Source organism: Salvia miltiorrhiza, chromosome 1 (genome assembly GCF_028751815.1).
Source record: "Salvia miltiorrhiza cultivar Shanhuang (shh) chromosome 1, IMPLAD_Smil_shh, whole genome shotgun sequence".
In the NCBI taxonomy this organism is placed as follows: domain Eukaryota; kingdom Viridiplantae; phylum Streptophyta; class Magnoliopsida; order Lamiales; family Lamiaceae; genus Salvia; species Salvia miltiorrhiza.
The window spans coordinates 6,310,563-6,328,436 of record NC_080387.1 but is presented as its reverse complement, the minus strand read 5'-3'; the positions used below and the strand labels follow the sequence as shown (position 1 = coordinate 6,328,436).

The 17,874-nt window shown below is 38.7% G+C and overlaps 1 long non-coding RNA gene across 1 annotated transcript; it reads right to left on the bottom strand.

The window, feature by feature from the left end:
- Positions 1 to 250: 250 nt before the first annotated feature.
- On the bottom strand, positions 251 to 3,545 carry LOC131016314 (uncharacterized). Its single transcript, XR_009098916.1, has 3 exons — positions 3,175 to 3,545; positions 1,160 to 1,223; positions 251 to 644 (listed from the first exon to the last, which is right to left on the bottom strand). It is a non-coding gene; the product is annotated as an uncharacterized LOC131016314 (long non-coding RNA).
- Positions 3,546 to 17,874: the final 14,329 nt, after the last annotated feature.

The following is a 17,874-nucleotide window of genomic DNA, read 5'->3' as shown; positions in this document are numbered from 1 at the left end:
CAGTATAACTAAATCCCTAGGCATACTCGACTTCTAAGGATTCCCACGTCTTATTCTCAATTTAACTCTCAACTCGGACCTTACTCAGCAACCAAGCACATAGGCATGCACAAGCATACAACTTCACATAACATATCACATCAAACAAACATAAGTTGACTCGGAGACCAGAGCAGAGAAATGCTCGGTGGTCAAGGTGGAAAATGTCGCAGCCCGAAATCCCGACACTAGTGATAGTGGGGTACGAGTATCGATACGACTATTTTTAAAGAATAAAAGATAAGAAGAATAGGTCGAACATCAAGCGGAAGCTCACATCAAAACATGCTAAGGAAAATATTATTAATTGAACCCAAGGGTAAAATCGTCAACGTCGTTATAACTTTTTAATTATCAGGAATTTCACGAACAAAAACAAAACAGGTATAGCTTATTTTTCATAAGGAAACATAATATGCAGAGTATCGCAGCAAAAGGTGAACCAGTTACATGTATGGAGACACATAACCGTGAGTATATTACTTGATTCATATACAAGGTAACTTCACATCGAGACTTTATCGATAAAAAGGAAATACGATAAAGCAAATACGTCATCTAACGATCCCCCACCAGCACCAGACCAATCTCACTCCTTGCTTAGCCTGCACATTTAGAAATATATGCAGGGCGTGAGTATATAATACTCAGTGGGCAAACGCCGAAAAACAAGAAAGGCGCTCTTAGAGCTATAAGTTTGAAGCTTGCCACATCTCAGCAATACACAGAAATAAGTTAGCATCAATGAATCTGTGCATGCAGTTTTCATAATCAACATCATAAATAAGTAACTGCGCAGTTTAAACATTCATCATGTATGTACCACATCCACTACTCATCATCAAAGGTACTGAGAAGTAGGCCTCCCTCTCAAGTACCGTGACCGGCCGACCCGAAGACGGCTCACAGTCACCTCTGTGCACAAAATCCTGCTTGTGGCAGGACCGAATTCGTCTCATCAGTAGAGGGTAACACACAAGCTCAACATCAAAAATTGGCAAGTCAAACAGTTCTCAAACATCATTTATCTCAAAGCATTTGTTAATCTCATAACATCATTATATCATTAAATCATTTTAGAAAGCTCGGATAATATTTGTGTACTCAAAATATTGCCCACCTGAAGACCTTACTCAAAAACTCCCGTCGAAGTGGAGTTACTTACTTCCTTGCTCTGCTCGTGTCTTCAGGGATCATCGTCATCATCGAAGGTTCATGTCAGAAAATGAATCTCGATTAGAACTCAACGACAAAAACTCATGCCTCAACTCAGGCTCTATATTATATTCTATCTCCTTAACCGACTCTACATAAACTCTTCACTCATTTCAAAACCTTAAGTCCAAGGATAGGTTTCAAGAAAATCATGATTCTAAGTCTCGATTCATCTCTCATATAAGACTCGTCTAATCTCATTCAAACACTTAGGCAACATAAACACATAAGGCACATAAGAAAATACTATCAAACATCATCAAGACATGTTCTGTTTTTACACAGACTCGACTTCAAACTTTAACACGTTCTGACTCCGACATCCTCTGGACTCCAGACTCATACCAAAAGAAAGGTATTTGAGTCTAGTTTCATTTAAAAAAAAGTAGAGTCAGAAACTCCAAGTGGTTTGGGAGATATGACTGTTTTACTACAGCCTACCATATTCGGCAGTTTTGAGCAGTCGGAAACATTGATTTTTTTAAAATAGTAAACGTTGTCAAAATGAGCTCAAATTTGGTGGATATCTAGCCCATACAGTAAGGTTGATACCATAAAAATTTGGAAAGCTATATCGCACAGGAAGTCACTGAAATGAATGACTTTGTCCCCCGTTCTCTGAAATTCCCGGCAGAAAAGTGCAGATTTGGTTTTGCATTTTATAAAAATAGTAAATCAAGTCCAAATGACTTGAAATTTTACCGGTATGCTCAAGACTCATGTAGGGACATGCTGTAAAATTTTCAAAGCCATTAGACATCGACAACCCGTCGATCACAGTAGGTCAGTAGCCTACGAAAAATCACCAAAAATTCATTCCCAACTCTTAAATGCTCAAATTAACATTTATACAAAGCAACCACATCAAAACTCATTTTAAGCACTTAAAGCACTTAAAAACATTCAAATACATCAAAATACTCATAATACTCAATCTTGACTCTTTTCTTTCATCATCCACTCAAATCTCAAGGAAAACGTTTCTTCAACGTATCAAACAAATTCTCTTTTCAATCTCATGCTCAAAATTTCTCAATCATTCATTATTGACCTCATACATCATGTAACTCATTTTACACATATATTTCCCTTTTTATCATGTAAACTAACTCTAGTGAAAAACTCATATATCATCATAAAATTCTCAACAAAAGCATGACAACTTCACAAAATGATCATAAATCAATTTGACCTCATTTTATCATTCGTTAACCCCACATCATATGAGAACTCAAAAACTCTTTCAAACTAAACTAAGTCCAAATTTTACTTAGCTTACATTAGACTTAATCAAACATATTAAAACACTACTATCATGCTCAATTACACATATCTTAAGTTAGATCACCTAATAGACACATAGACAAGAAGATCCTAATTTTTATTAAACTAAACTCTAAGAAATTTTATAAACTCACATGGATCTTTAATCTCATCATATATCTATCAATTTTTGTCATTTAATCTCACATCAAAACCATCAATTCACAAATAAGGGCATATATATACATATCCCTAATTCTAGTAAACTAACTCACATCAAAACTCCAATTGACATCATATACTCAATTTACTCCATCAATCATCATCATATACACCTCATAAACTCATTTTCATCATCAATTCATCACCTTGATCATCAAGTCAAAAATTCCCAAATTGGGGTAAACTAACTCAACCAAATTTTTACATCACAAAGCATAGCTTTTCAAAACACAAGCTAATCACCACCAAACATCACATAGATCACTTTTCTCACCTCAATTCAAGGAAAGAAGAAGAAAAATTTTTGAAGGGTAAGATACCCAAATTTTCGAAAATTAGAAGAAGAAGGAAGGGGGTGATTTCTTGCTCCAATCCTTCAAATAACTCATATACAAACTCATACAAATTATATCTATGAACATGGAGATCACTTACCCAAGTTTTCACCAATTATCCAAATTTTCTCTCACTATTCTTGAAACCAAACTTTAAGGATTCTCTTGAATTTAAGGAGATGGAAGTGTTTATGGAGGATTTAAGTAGTGATTTATGTGTTTTGCATACTTTGGTAGAGCTTCGGAGGTCTCATCTATGGCTAACAATGGAGGAAAGTAGAGAGATGAAGGGGAGAGAGAGAGTGATCGAAAATGGGGTGGAGAAGAGAGAGGAAACTTTTGCAAGATTGTATTTGATTTGGATGATCTTGTGTATCTTTAAAGAGATTTGTAAATCTTAGGGAATATTTAGTAATTAATGGATGATCTCTCTCTCACTCTAATCTCTCTCTAATCTCTACACTCTCCATCTCATACTCTCAATTCTCTACTCTCTCAATTCTATACTTAGCAAAATTTAGGCATATAACATATGGTATGGGTGATTAAAATAAAGTGTGTAAAAGGTGATCAAATAAAATCACAAACTATGGTAATGTCACTCATTAATAAAATACCACATCATAAATATTCATGTGACCAAAATAATAATTATAGCACTCATATTAGTGCACTCACATATATATAATATTCCTCTTCGTAGGAAGAAAAATAATTTTTTAAAAAAAATATTATGCTCGGAAAAATTTTCATAAACCGGCATCATTCGATTTCTCGATAAAAATAAACCATACTTGCTTTGGAAACTTAAACAAAATTCCAAATGCTAAGGTCTCAATAAAAATCATAATAACTCGGTCATAATGACACACGTCACAAAATCACATAATCACTCAGTCACGTAAATTCACATAACATCACATCACAATAGTCGGCAGGCTCAAATAAGCTAGACGTCTCTCTGACCGACTCTATATATCAAGGTTTCTCACTCTTTCTTCCTCGACTCTATTTCCAACTCAGTATTCCTATTTTTCTTAATAGGACAGTCAATCTCTAACAATTCAGTATCTGGTAACTCTATTCCCGGTAGTTGGAAATAAAATAAAATCTCAACTCGATATCAATCAGCATCTCTATCTCAACTCATTTCTCAAATCTCATCACTCTAATTCCATCATCGGTTTATTCACTCGTATCTCTATTTAAAAGACAATCCGTCTTATCTACTCATAAAAAAAAAAATAGTCTCGTATTTCGACATCTCGGTACTCTTATTAGTGTTAAGACACTATCTCACAACATGAGGAAAAGTACGGGGTGTTACAGCTCATAAATCTGAATTTGATGCCATTGCGTGATATGATCGCAATTGAATTATTGAAGCATTCAATAATTTATTATCCAGTTTAATAACTGACTTAGCAAAGTCAAGTTATTAATTTATATGCGATAGAAATATTATTTCTATTATTTACTTGGAAGTCGTGATCTAATTCCGAATTATAAGAAGTAGTTAAATTAGATATTTAATTCGTAGAGAGTTATAACGAAGCGTCGTTATTTAGTAGAACCCAATATTAGTTTTACAAATACTTGATTAATTAATATTAATCAAGCCAGATGATTTTTTTTTTATTAGTCACCTCAATTCTATTTACTTTACAATCATCATTATTCTTTCCACTCTCTAGGGTCTCCTACACTATCAACATAGTATACAAAATCAAGAAATAAAATATGCATAGTACACGCATATCAGCTCCTTTTCTTTAACTCTGCTAAGGCCATGCTCTTTATCCTGCAAAAGCCACAATTTAGTATTTGAAGCCATGCTAAGGTACAACTAGGAGGTCTTTCAGCCGCACTCTATGCATACTCCACTTTTCAAAGTCTCACATGGAAGTCCACCTAATCAGCCAAAAACTCCACCCTTTAAATCACCAACTACGATTCTCCCTTCTTCCTTTATGCACCAAAAATCATAGAGAGTTTATTTCAGCTGCAATCTGGACCCCAAGAGTTAAGCTCAACTTAAACTTCTCCATTTTCTTCTTGAGTTCAGCCTGAAATGGTTAAGCAAAATCCACAATTATGTTTCAGTTTATTCACTCCTGAATTCATTAGCACAGCTGCCAACCAAGCCCAAAACACACAAGGTAATTAATTGCTAATCTCAGTTATTCAGTCCATGTTTTACACCAACAGAGCATGCTTCTATTTGTTAAGTCAGAATATAGAATTGAGACGTATATGCGTAATGGACTTAGCAAAATCACGTATCAATAATATAGATTACCCATGTCATGTAGAATGTCCTATGCGTCTATAATTTCCACTGTAATCTAGAAATCAAAGGCTAACACAGTAGCAACACCACAACGCCATTAATCTGTTGCACATATAGTATAGAGAACCAAGACTCAACGTAGATTTGAGAAGTGAACTTGAGCAGAAGAAAAGGAAGTGGGACTAGATCGATGTACCTGTTCAGTCGAGCCGAGGGAATGACGGCGGCGATCCCTTGCTGCCTCACTGGAATCTGACTATAACAACAGTAGCGCGATGAGGCATCGAGCCCGTCTACACCGAAGAGGACAGCAACGGTGGTATCAGAGCCGAACCTCTCCCAGTACGGTGTGGTTCGGGGACGAACCAAGCGGAAGTTGGTGGGCCTGTGACGCCCGGGGACGAAGTACGGAGTGATCGCCGGTGCAAAAGAGGCACGAACAAGGAGCGGCTCCAGTTAAGACTTCCAAGCGGAGGGGCGCAGGGATGAACCAAAACATACCCGAACGAGAGGGATTCCAAGAATATGCAGGTATGGGACTGCATATTCGAGGAGAACTTAAGTTATTTGATAGGTGTTACTCATATCAACAAGATGCATCTTCTTTTTTGGTGCCTATACGAAAGAAACTCCAAGGTTAAACGTGCTTGGCTTGGAGCAATTTCGGGATGGGTGACCCCCTGGGAAGTTTCTCAGGGAGCGTACGAGTGAGGACAAAACACGCTAGAAAAGACTCGTGTTGGTCTGTGGGGACAGCCGTCAACTCTGGAGCCGGACTGTTACAACAACAGATGGCAAAATCGATTCTGTGCTGGTCGATTTGGGCATCCTGCTCGATAGGTGCCGAATTGGAATTTCGTCCATGGAGTACAACTGCATGATAATCTCTTGAATAGCGTCATTCTCCTCTGTTTTGACATCCTCATCATTCAGCACACTGGAAATAACTTGCTCGAGCTCCTCTTCCCTGAAATTCTCAACAAAATCATCAACTAAAAGATCAATCACAGTCATGAAAATAGATTCAGGACCCTCTTTGATTTCTGTTTCTGCCTCTGAGTCAGGATCCGTTTGGGCAAACAGGTCCTCTTCAACAGTGGAGGCACTAAGTTTAGCTTTGAGAAACGGTTCTCTTTGGCAAACAGAATAAGTTTTCGATTCTGACAGTTTTCGCAACTTCCTCGCCTTATCTCTTTTCTCAAACTGATTTTTTTTTAAATCCTGCTCATAAACAACAAAAGAAAACAAATAAAAACAATGAAAATAAATCAATAGGAAAAAAAATCAATTAACACCGCTCCCCGGCAACGGCGCCAATTTGATGGACATCGTATTCCACCAAATAATTCTTGCAATCTTACCAAGAATTAAATGAGTATAGTAGCAAGTAGGGTCGAACCACAGAGAACGGGTAATTACAATCAAATTCCTAAAGATCTAATTTTTGGTGTAGCCACCACGCCTTAAAGTGATAGAAAAATTAATTTACTAAGAAAATAAATAAATCAACGAAAATCACACTATAATAAATCAAGGAAAATGTAACTCGGCTCGAATAAATCCATATTAATTTAATGACTCTGATCATCGACGCAAAGATTAATTAATCCCTATCAACCAACCAGTTATAGAATACCGTGAAACGCAACGGACGTACCCCAATTCTTACTTATAGTATCGATAAACAACTGGAGACGCCAGACCTGCTTATTTCCCTTATTAAAATATAATCTAGCTGGAGATGTCAGACCTAGATTTAATATTCTAATAGCATTAAGATGAAAGAACCCAGTTTAGATCAATTATCCTAGATAAGCTAGTAATAATTAATCCACCAATTTATTCCTACTATGAACACGGTAGCTTTATCATTAATCATCCCTATTCCAATAATTACGGATTGGAGGAACCAATTGACTGTAATCCAATTTAATCTAAGTTGATCAGGCTTAAAAAAATCGGAATTATCCTTAAACAGAAGGAATTAATCGAAATCAATAGGAACCAATTTTAAAACCAATTAGGTCTCACAGATTATTAAATCAATACTTCATTATTCTTGCCGAATTAAGAATTTAGCTATTCATAATTAAATTAAGAACAATTAAATAAATAAAGATGAACCTGAAATAAGCAAAAACGAAATTAACGAAATAAATTAAATTAAAAGGCAAACCAATCTTCAAATTGAAATCGAGAATGACGTCTTCTGCCAATTCTTCAAAACGAAAGTCAAAAACTAATTCCTAATGTTTTAGCAATTAAAATAAAAATGGAAACTTAAAACTAATCAATCCCTAATCTAATAAATAACTTAGCCGACACTCTCTCAAAAACTAAAACTAACATATATATATATATATATAGGGAAGGGCTAAAATAAGAGCATTTCTTAAGATATAAAATAAGAATCATTTTCAGCCCTTAGATCATCAAGATCTATGGATGATTCGTAATCCTGTTGGATGGATTTATGGTCTTGAGTTCGAATCCCAAAGGTAGCAAAAAATTATTTTTCACAATTCATACCTTTATACAGCGAATTCATATGTGTTCTAAATAAAATTCATACATTAAAAATTGATCTTATTTCTTATTTTAAGATGTGCTCTCACGGTAGCCCACCCCTATATATATATATATATAAGCCCTCCTAATCTCTCTCTACTGTGGCGGCAATTAGGAGTCTCCAAAACAAGGGGCTTATATCCCTAATCAAAACAATGCCGCCAACCTCCACACATAGGCTGCCAAGTCGAAAATAAAAAAAAGTTTCAAGGCTAAGACATCCAAAATAAATAAATCGAAGCCCAGTTTTCATACATCTCCAAATTTAAGCTAAAACTTCATCAAAAATCTCGACTTTCATCATCTCCCGGCATCTGCCATCTTCATTCTCCATTCACACAATTCCTGCTCCAAAACACCACAAACTTGGGTAATATCAAAGAAAAACCACACGATAAAAAACATAATCTAGACAACTAAATCACACACATCACATATGTAGGTCAAGCATTCAATTCTATAGAAGGTGCATTTGACTTCTAGTCACTGTAAGGATATTCGTCTGGATTCGATGTCCGTAAATGTACTGCCAAAAAGGGGAAACATCGTCAGATAGTATATCAGTACTTTGTCTGTGCCAAATCATTAATCCCGATACCAATGATGAGACATCAGAAACATAGTCGAAGAATGTTAAAAGGCGACGTAAGCCATCTACAAGGAACGGTTGTAGAGCACGTATTATTATGAGAATACATAATATTAGTGAATACATGGTTAGCAATTTCGACGAAGCTTATAATCACAAATTAGTATCTCCAGATTGTTGACATTTGATGAAATTCAATCGAAATATTGATTCTTCACATCACATGATTATGTTAAAATGTGTTAAAGCTAATATTGGTCCAATGCGAGCATCGAGAGTATTTAAAAAGTTGGTTGGTAGCTATGAAGATGTTGGATGCACAAGCAATGACTTCAAAAACTTGTCATGTGAAATAAATTGTTACCCCAATGGGTCCGATGCACAATTGTTGTTGGACAGGTTAATCACAAAGCGTGAACTTTACGATGGGTTCAAGAGTGAATGCCTGCTTGATGACTGTCAAAAAGTGAAGAGCATATTTTAAAGCGATACCACTACGATACATAACTACAACATTTTTGGAGATGCCGTTTCGTTTGATGTCACCTACACAACGAACCGGTACGTGTTGCAACCCCATGAAAGAAACAACATATTATTTATTACATGAATCTCATTATTGCGCATGAACCCCACTTAATGTTATAATATTGTATATTTTATATCTCGTAGGTACAACATGATATTTGCACCTTTTACTAGGAAGGTCAACCATGGAGGTTACATCACATTTGCAGCTGGGTTACTAACTAGGGAGGATGTGAGTTCATACTCTTGGATACTCAAATAATTTGTGGGCTGCATGGGCCACACTTCTAGTATGTTGATAACTGATCAAGATCCCGCATTGAAAATTATCGGTGAAAACGTAATGCTGGACACAAGACACAGATTCTGCATGTGGCACATAATGACGAAGGTTCCAATTTCGTTGTGAGATAATGCCGAATTGACGAGCAACTTATATAAAGTGGCTTGGTCAGAATCCGACGAACCCAGTGAGTTTGAGAAGAAATGGTCAAAGGTCATAAATGAATATGGTCTAGGAGACCATTCACAGTTTTCACATATGTTCTCCAAGTGCATGTATTAGATTCCAACATATTTTCGAGTGGTCTATTTAGAACGACGTCAATGTCGAAAAGTGAGAATAATTTCTTCAGTAAGTACTTGAATCAGAATTCTAACTTGGTTGCTTTCTACATTCACTACGAAAACTCCATGCAGGCTCAAAGGCATTCCTACAAACGACTGTGCATGACTGACCAGACAACTACTCCCAAATTGAAGACACATGCACTCATAGAGCATCACGCATGTCATATCTATACCACAGAGATTTTTTTGCAAGTACAGATCGAGATTACTGAGGCATTTGCTGCATAAAATCCATGGATACAAGACATGAATAACATAGAAGTATTCCAATTTTTTATTATATATATGATGATATTAATATTTATTCTCGTCCCAAACCCATATAATAATACCAACTAATTTCTTGAATTTGTTTAAATTTATAAAATATGTATTGTAAGGTCCCGGGGGTCTCGAATAGGTGTATAGGGGGGAATACACCTATGAGCTATTTTTCTTTTCCTCAAAGTGAGGGATCTCAAGATAGAGATCTAAACGAAACTTTTCATGCAAACAGTGACGCCTGTTGACTGAAAACAGTTTTGACCAAACAGGATTGACGACTGATACTGAAAGCTCTTCAGTAAGGAGTTATCAGTTAAGTTGCTGGAACTTAACTGATGCACTTATGGGCTTCAGTCGAGTTTGCTAAAATAGAGATGATAACACTCTTCCTAACTATCAAAAGATAGATCAGTCAGACTGATATCATATGCAGCAAAAATTAAACTTAGTTTCGCAATAGCCTCGATTGAGCACGTTGTTGGTCTTAGGTTTCTCTTTGCAGTTATACAGTATTCAGTTTATCAATTGAAACAACACAAGTAGGAAAGTAAAACTGAAAGCTGTAAACAACACAAAGACTTTTACGTGGTTCGGAAAAACTCTTTCCTACATCCACGGTCGGTTGATCAGACCAACAATCCACTCCGCAAGTGCTTAACAGGTGCACTGCAAACCAAACCGTGTGCACACAATCGTACCACTGAAGAAAACCCTTCTTCAGTACCCACACTTCACTCGTGTCGGATTTTTCTTGCTTAGCACAACCCGCGCTAAGACTCTCAGAGTCAGAGAACCTTTCTGAACTCCGAATCACACAAAACACTCAAATCTTTCTTTTGGAAAGAAGGTTTGAACGAGTGCCAACTATACTGCAAAGAACAAGTTCTTTGTAGCAAGTTTTGACCTTGGCTTCTTGGTAAACAGAGGTTTGCCTAAGGTCTAATAAAATGTATGTAATCAGCAGTGACTGATTTTGGCTTTGGAATTCTCTTCTTCGATTCAAGCTTTGGGGAGGTTAGGCTTTAGGCTGAGTAGCGATTTTGGCAGAGCTTCAGCTTATGTCGTTGAATCGGTGAAGGTTGAAGTGATCCTCGAGCGCTATTTGTAGGAGAACTCTTGAATAGATCCGTTGGCGTAGAACGTCCTCAATATTTTTTCCGTTGGAGAGAAATTCGAATTTGGGCTGAGGCTTCAATCTTCGAGGTTCATTGTCTGGTGGAAACGGCTCTCTTGAGGGACAGGAGATGTGACGTCTCTGATAAAGTAACCACCAAATAGGAATGACCTCTACAGAGATAAGATCCTGAGATCTCTGCATTTAATGCGGCTGTACTTTTGTGAGTACGTAGCTTCCTTTGAACGTTGGAAGATCAGTCCGAGGAAGAATGTTCAACTGATACTTGACTTTAGTATCAGTCCGCAACACACATTAAGTAATCAGTTCCAAACTGATACTTCAGTTGGTATCTTCAGTCTTCAGTCCTTCGTCCTTCAGTCTTCAGCCTTCAGAACCGCATACTAAACTAGAAACGAACTCTAACACTTGAGTTCAAAACTGTTCTAGTCTATTACAATTAAGACCTATGGATTTTGGTATCATCAAAGCAAGGAATAGGATATTCCACAAGGTTCCCAACAATTTCCGCCTTTTTGATGATGCCAAAACCATACAGCAGTTCTAGACAACAAAAAGACTGAACTCACAACACAAGTTCTAAAACTGGGGTGAAGACAGTTCCCCCTTAACAATAGAACCTAAAAACTTGTACTTAGAGTTAAGAACGAAATAGTTCTAAAACAGAACAGGAGAAGACAGAAAAACATAATCAGAGCATGGACAAAGAGTCATTGTCTTCAGGTTGAGATAAAAAAGAAGTTCTTTTCATTAATAAAGGACTGATAAGCCATCAGTCGGGGTACAGAGCGAGACTTACATTGGAGTAAAAAGAAAAACAAAAACAACATGGGAAACCCATGGACTCCAGCAGTCTGCTTGGCTGCGCCTTTGAACTTCTTGATCTTCATCTTCTGTCTTCGTGTCTTCATGTTCCTAAGCTTGTTTCACTCTCACTTGTTTTCCGTTGAGTTGAGGTCTTATCTGGAACCTCGTCCTTACAACTTCTGGTGATCCTTTGTTGTCTCATCTTCAGTCAAGAAAGAAGGGACATGAGCAACCTTAGGGAAGGTTTCTCTCTAACTTCTGACTTTCCCCCTTTTTGGCAACATCAAAAAGAGAGCTGATGATGGAAGCTATGATCAGACGGTACCCAACTCCTAGTCTCAGAAGCTCTTGAGAAGATTCGATAATAGGGTGAGTCCAGAGATGCAGAAGGAAGAAGACGTCAGTGGAGAGGTAGAGAGATGAGAGAGGAAGACGGACAAGTGATGGAGACGGAGAGATGAAGAAGAGCAAAGTGAAGGAAAAGAAAATATGCATAGCATCTTAGAGATAATCATGAGATGCAGCTATACATACGATCCGGAGAGCAAGAAGACAGACGAGGAGGGAAGAATTAGAGGAGTGCGAGAGGTGGGGAGGAGAAACGAAGGAAATGCATGGCGAGCCGTTGATGAAAAAAAATTAGATCAAAACGCGCCTCGTCATACATAGAGAAAAGAGAAGGTGCGGATGAAAAATCGAATCAGTGGTAGTCGTGAGGACTAGCACTGTCGATATTGCACCGGTTGACAACGAGCTCCTGCTCATTGTTGTTGCACCACATGGAAGCTTCACAAAAATATGAGAAGCTTGCCTGAAGAACAGGTGAAGTCCGTCTGCTTGAGACAGGTACTTCAAGCCATATGGTCCGGGCATGAGGATGGAAGACACTCGCTTCGCTGGATACAAGTGAGGGTAGAGCAAACTTTGACGTCGGAGAGACGTTGAGATCCAGTGGAAGGGTCCGATGAAGACCAAGTATGTGAGCGTCATTCTCCCACTCCATGACTTTGCAGTCATAGATTTCTCCTTTAGTCGGAACAAAATTTCTCTGCAACTTTGGAAAGATTGAAACTTTTTCTCACAGTGAAGGCTGTGGATAGCTGTTAGTTGATGCAGAAAAAGAGTGAAGACAACATGGTATAAATAGACAAAATTTGTACCAAGTAAGAAGATGAAAAGTTTTTCGAAGACTGTGCCTAAAAATGTTTTCGAAGAAAATTTTCACGTCCGCCGTCACTGCAGGGGACTGAAGCTTTAAAAAAGGTGAGAGGTATCATTACATTATGTCATGTCAATGAGGTTCTCAAGAAATTTTATCACAGAGGCAACAGGTTGGAAAGATTTGTAGAGAAGATTTTGACAAGTTCAATCAAAACAGATTTTCCTTTTTAAAACACTTGTCCTTCTCGGATATTCCATTTTCCAACAATCAGTTAAAAGTTTTTGAAAGAAACTGATCAGTTAGAGAAAGATTTTAAATTTCAACTCAAGGCTCTTAACTGAAATAACTGATTTTAAATAGTAAGTTTTAAAAATACTTACTGATCGACTGATCATTGTAGCCAGTCGATACCATTTGATCCTGGTTGAATCATCAGGATTGCTTTTCTTCAGATGAGCGCTTGACTTCATTGCTTTCCACGTCAGTGGTTGTAGAACAGCAGCTGGAAGACCACCCGTCATCATGACTGTTTGAGAAAATATTCAAACACAGCATCACTCTTCAGGGTTGATGAGGCCGATCCTTCCACATAGATCGTTGAACCTTTCTTCTGGAAGAGCTTTGGTCAGCAAGTCCGCTCTCTGAACAGCAGTTGGAATCCATTCCACAGAGATATTCTTCTTTTCGACGTGATCACAGATGAAGTGATGTCGAATAGCAATATGATTGACTCTGGTGTGATGAACTGGATTATGGGAGATTGCAATAGCACTGGAGCTGTCGCAATAGATTGGGACTTCCTTTTCGTCTATCCCATAGTCCTTCAACTGTTGGACTAACCACAGGAGTTGTGAGCAGCAGCTTCCGACAGCAACATATTCAGCTTCAGTTGTGGAGGTGGCGACTGAAGTCTGCTTCTTTGAAAACCATGAGATGAGCTTGTTGCCTAGGAATTGACAGGTTCCGGAGGTTGATTTGCGATCAATTTTGCATCCAGCAAAATCTGAGTCTGAATATCCGGTGAGCTTGAAGTTGTCGTCTGCTGGGTACCACAATCCTAAGTTGGGTGTGCCTTTGAGATATCGTAAAATTCGCTTTGCTGCATCCAAACGAGCTTCCTTTGGATCTGACTGATATCTTGCACATACCCCGACTGCAAATGCGATGTCTGGTCTGCTCGCAGTCAAATACAGCAATGATCCAATGATTTCTCTGTACTTCATCGAAGAGACAAATTTTCCTTCTGAGCCTGGATCAACTTTCCAGTTTGTGTTCATTGGGATCTTGACTGATTTCATGTGCTGAATACCGAACTTGGCTATCAGTTCCTTGGCATACTTGGACTGACTGATCAGTATTCCTTCGCTGGTCTGCTTGACTTGCAATCCGAGAAAGAAATTCATTTCTCCCATCATGGACATTTGGAACTTGTTGGTCATGATGTCAGCAAACTTTTTGCACATGCGTTCGGATTTGGATCCGAAAATTATGTCATCGACATAAATCTGAACAAGTAAGAGATATTCTCATTCTTTGAGAGTGAACGAAGTTCTGTCCACAGATCCTTTCTTGAAGCCTTGTTCAACAAGATACTCCAAGTGAGTATCATACCACACTCTTGGAGCTTGCTTCAAGCCATAGAGCGCTTTCTTCAGCTTGTACACCTTTTCTGGTCCAGCAACCTCAAAGCTTGGAGGTTGTTCCATATAGACTTCATCGGTGAGCACTCCATTGAGAAATGCACACTTCACATCCATTTGGTGTACCTTGAAACCTTTGTGAGCTGCAAAGGCTAAGAAGAGTCTGACTGCTTCCAATCTGGCAACTGGAGCGAACATTTCGTCGTAGTCGATTCCTTCTTCTTGACTGTATCCTTTTGCTATAAGCCTTGCTTTGTTTCTCAGAACGTTTCCTTCTTCGTCTTTCTTGTTTTTGAAAATCCATTTCAAACCAATCACCTTTGCATCGTCTTGTCGATCCACAAGCTCCCAAACTGAATTTCGGTTGAATTCATTGAGTTCTTCTTGCATTGCGATGACCCATTGAGTGGACTTCAGAGCTTCTTCAACATCCTTGGGCTCTGTAGATGATAAGAAACAGCTGAAAATCTTATCTTCGTTGATGCAGTTCTGATTGATGTCAAAGACGAGGTTGCACATTAATCTTCGAGTCTTGACGCCATCTGATGGTTCTCCAATGATGTTCTCCTTTGAGTGGAGTTCAAACCATCTTCGATACTTCTTGATTTCTTTTGGAGATGGTGGGGCTTCTTCAGTCAGAATGGTTCTGAAGTGTTGAGCACCTTCTGGGCAGGGGTGAGTTGAGCTGGTGCTGCTTCGACATGTTCAACTCGATCTTCAGCAACTGGAATTCCCCCTTGACTGATGCCATCTGCGTTGGCTCCAGTCTGAACTTCAGACCTTTGGTTGATCTTTTGATACTGAAGCTTCTCAGTATCTTCATCTTTTCCTGGTCCCCACACCAAGACAGTAGCGGGCTCGGTGTTGTGGATTTCAACTTTGGAACCTTCCGTATTCTGGACACACCTTTCAGTTTCCTGTTCCCTGAAATCATCTGTAGACTCATCAAAGACCACATGAGGTGTTTCTTCAACACCAAGAGTTTGCGAATTAAACACTCGATAGGCTTTGCTCGAACGTTCTGTTCCAGAGTATCCAAGAAAGACTCATGTATCAGCCATACTATCAAATGTGTTTAACCTCTTCTTTTCATTGTTGTGGATGAAACACCTAGAACCGAAAGCATGGAAATAGGCAATTGAAGGCTTCCTGTTCTTCCATAGCTCGTATGGAGTTTTTCCATGTCTTTGAGTGAGGAAGGAGCGATTCTGCGTGTAGCATGCGTTGTTGACTGCTTCGGCCCAAAACTTCAAGGGGAGTTTTTATTCGGCTAGCATCGTCCTTGTTGCTTTCTTTAAAGACCTGTTTCTTCTTTCTGCAACTCCATTCTATTGAGGAGTTCTTGCTGCAGAAGTTTGATGACTGATTCCTTGTTCATCGCAATACTCACGAATGACAGTATTGAGGAACTCAGTCCCACGATCTGATCTGATGCTGATGATGTTGACTTCCTTTTCCACGCTCAGTCTTCTCTGCAGCTTTGGCAGTTCCTCCAGTGTCTCTTTCTTTTTGAAGAGAAAGATAACCCAAGTATATCGTGAATAATCATCCACAACAACTATGGTGTACTTTCTACCAATGTAGCTTCTTGGAGAGATTGGGCCAAACAGATCCATGTGAAGTAGTTGAAGAATTCTTCCAGATGAGTGTCCTGACTTTGACTTGAATGATATTCGCGTCTGTTTTCCTCTCTGACATGCTTCACATTCTTGCTTTTTCTGGAACACAATAGAAGGTAGACCTTCTACCAGTTGATGTTTAGCAAGCTTGTTGATCGTCTTGAAGTTGAGATGGTTGAGTCTCCTGTGCCACAGCCAGTTGAGCTCCGAGCTGCTTTTGCTGATGAGGCAAGTTTCTAGTGGGCTGTCTTCCCATGAAATGACGTAGAGACTTCCTTGTCTGAAACCTTTCAGAACCACCTTCTTTTGATTATTTCTAACAGTGAATTCCTCATTTTTTATCTTCACTGTGAAACCGCTGTCACAAAATTGACTCACAGACAACAGATTATGTTTAAGACCAGAAACAAAGCTAACATTACTGATACTGGCGTTACCCATGTTGAGCACACCATAGCCTTTTGTTTCTCCGATTGAGTTGTCTTCGAATGCAACTTTGGATCCATCTTTCTCAACATACTGAGATAGATATTCTTTGTAGCCCGTCATGTACTTCGAGCAGCCGCTATCCAGATACGATTTTCTGATTGAAGCCTTAACTTCTTCCTTCTTTTTGTGTTTCTAGATTTTGACCTGCAAGGAAGAGTTACTTTAGGTACCCAATCAAGATTTGGGTCCTTCGATGTTAGCTCGAGTTCCCTTTGGAACCCATATCTGCTTCAGAATTGGTCTGGCTGATCTCTTGCACTTTGCTGATCGTCTGACTGAAGTTGTTGGTGCTTCAGTTGGCACACTAGCATTCTTCTGTTGAGATTTTCTTTTGAAGGCCTCACTCTTGTAGGAGTTCTGTCTGATGAGTGGTTGAGGTCTTCTTTGCTTGGTGAAGTATCTTCCTTGAGATACTCGAGTCTTTCCAGACTGATGGAGACTTGATTGATGTCGTGGAACATGAGTCGTATGATGTCCAGTTGCTTGTCGTCCTGGATGTCGCTTGGCTCGTCTGGACTCATCATTGTTTTGTCTCCATGGATGTTGTTCCTTCTGGAACTGAACTGGTTTTAGTCTCTGACTGATGTGGCCGTTCTTCCCCCTGGTCTGGTGAGGAAGATTCTTCTTGATTCCTGATGTTCCTTCCCCATCTTTAACTGAAATCTGCTTTCCAGTCTTCTCAGTAGGGTGATCTGGTTGGGGGCCTCCTTTGCTCGTCTGTAGCTCCGTGGAGGTGGAACATTTGATCTTGCCATCAGTTTTCGTTTGCGAACTTCATCCATATCATGATCTCTTGATTCTTCTGATGTTGTGATTTCAGAAGTATCGTCCTTTGAAATGATCATGATATTCTTTCCTTTGTCAGCTGCAACCTTTCCTCCAATGCTTTCAACAAGGCCTTTTGATGGAAAGTTGCTCATCATGGGTGACTTAATCATGCAGTCCTTGACTGTTTCTTCCAGCTTGTGATTGAGCCTCTTGATCTCATGAGATGCTCTATCACATTCCGAGTTGGAGATTCTGAGCTTTTCTTCCAGTCGACTGTTCTCCATGATTAGCTGATCAAGACAAGTTTCATC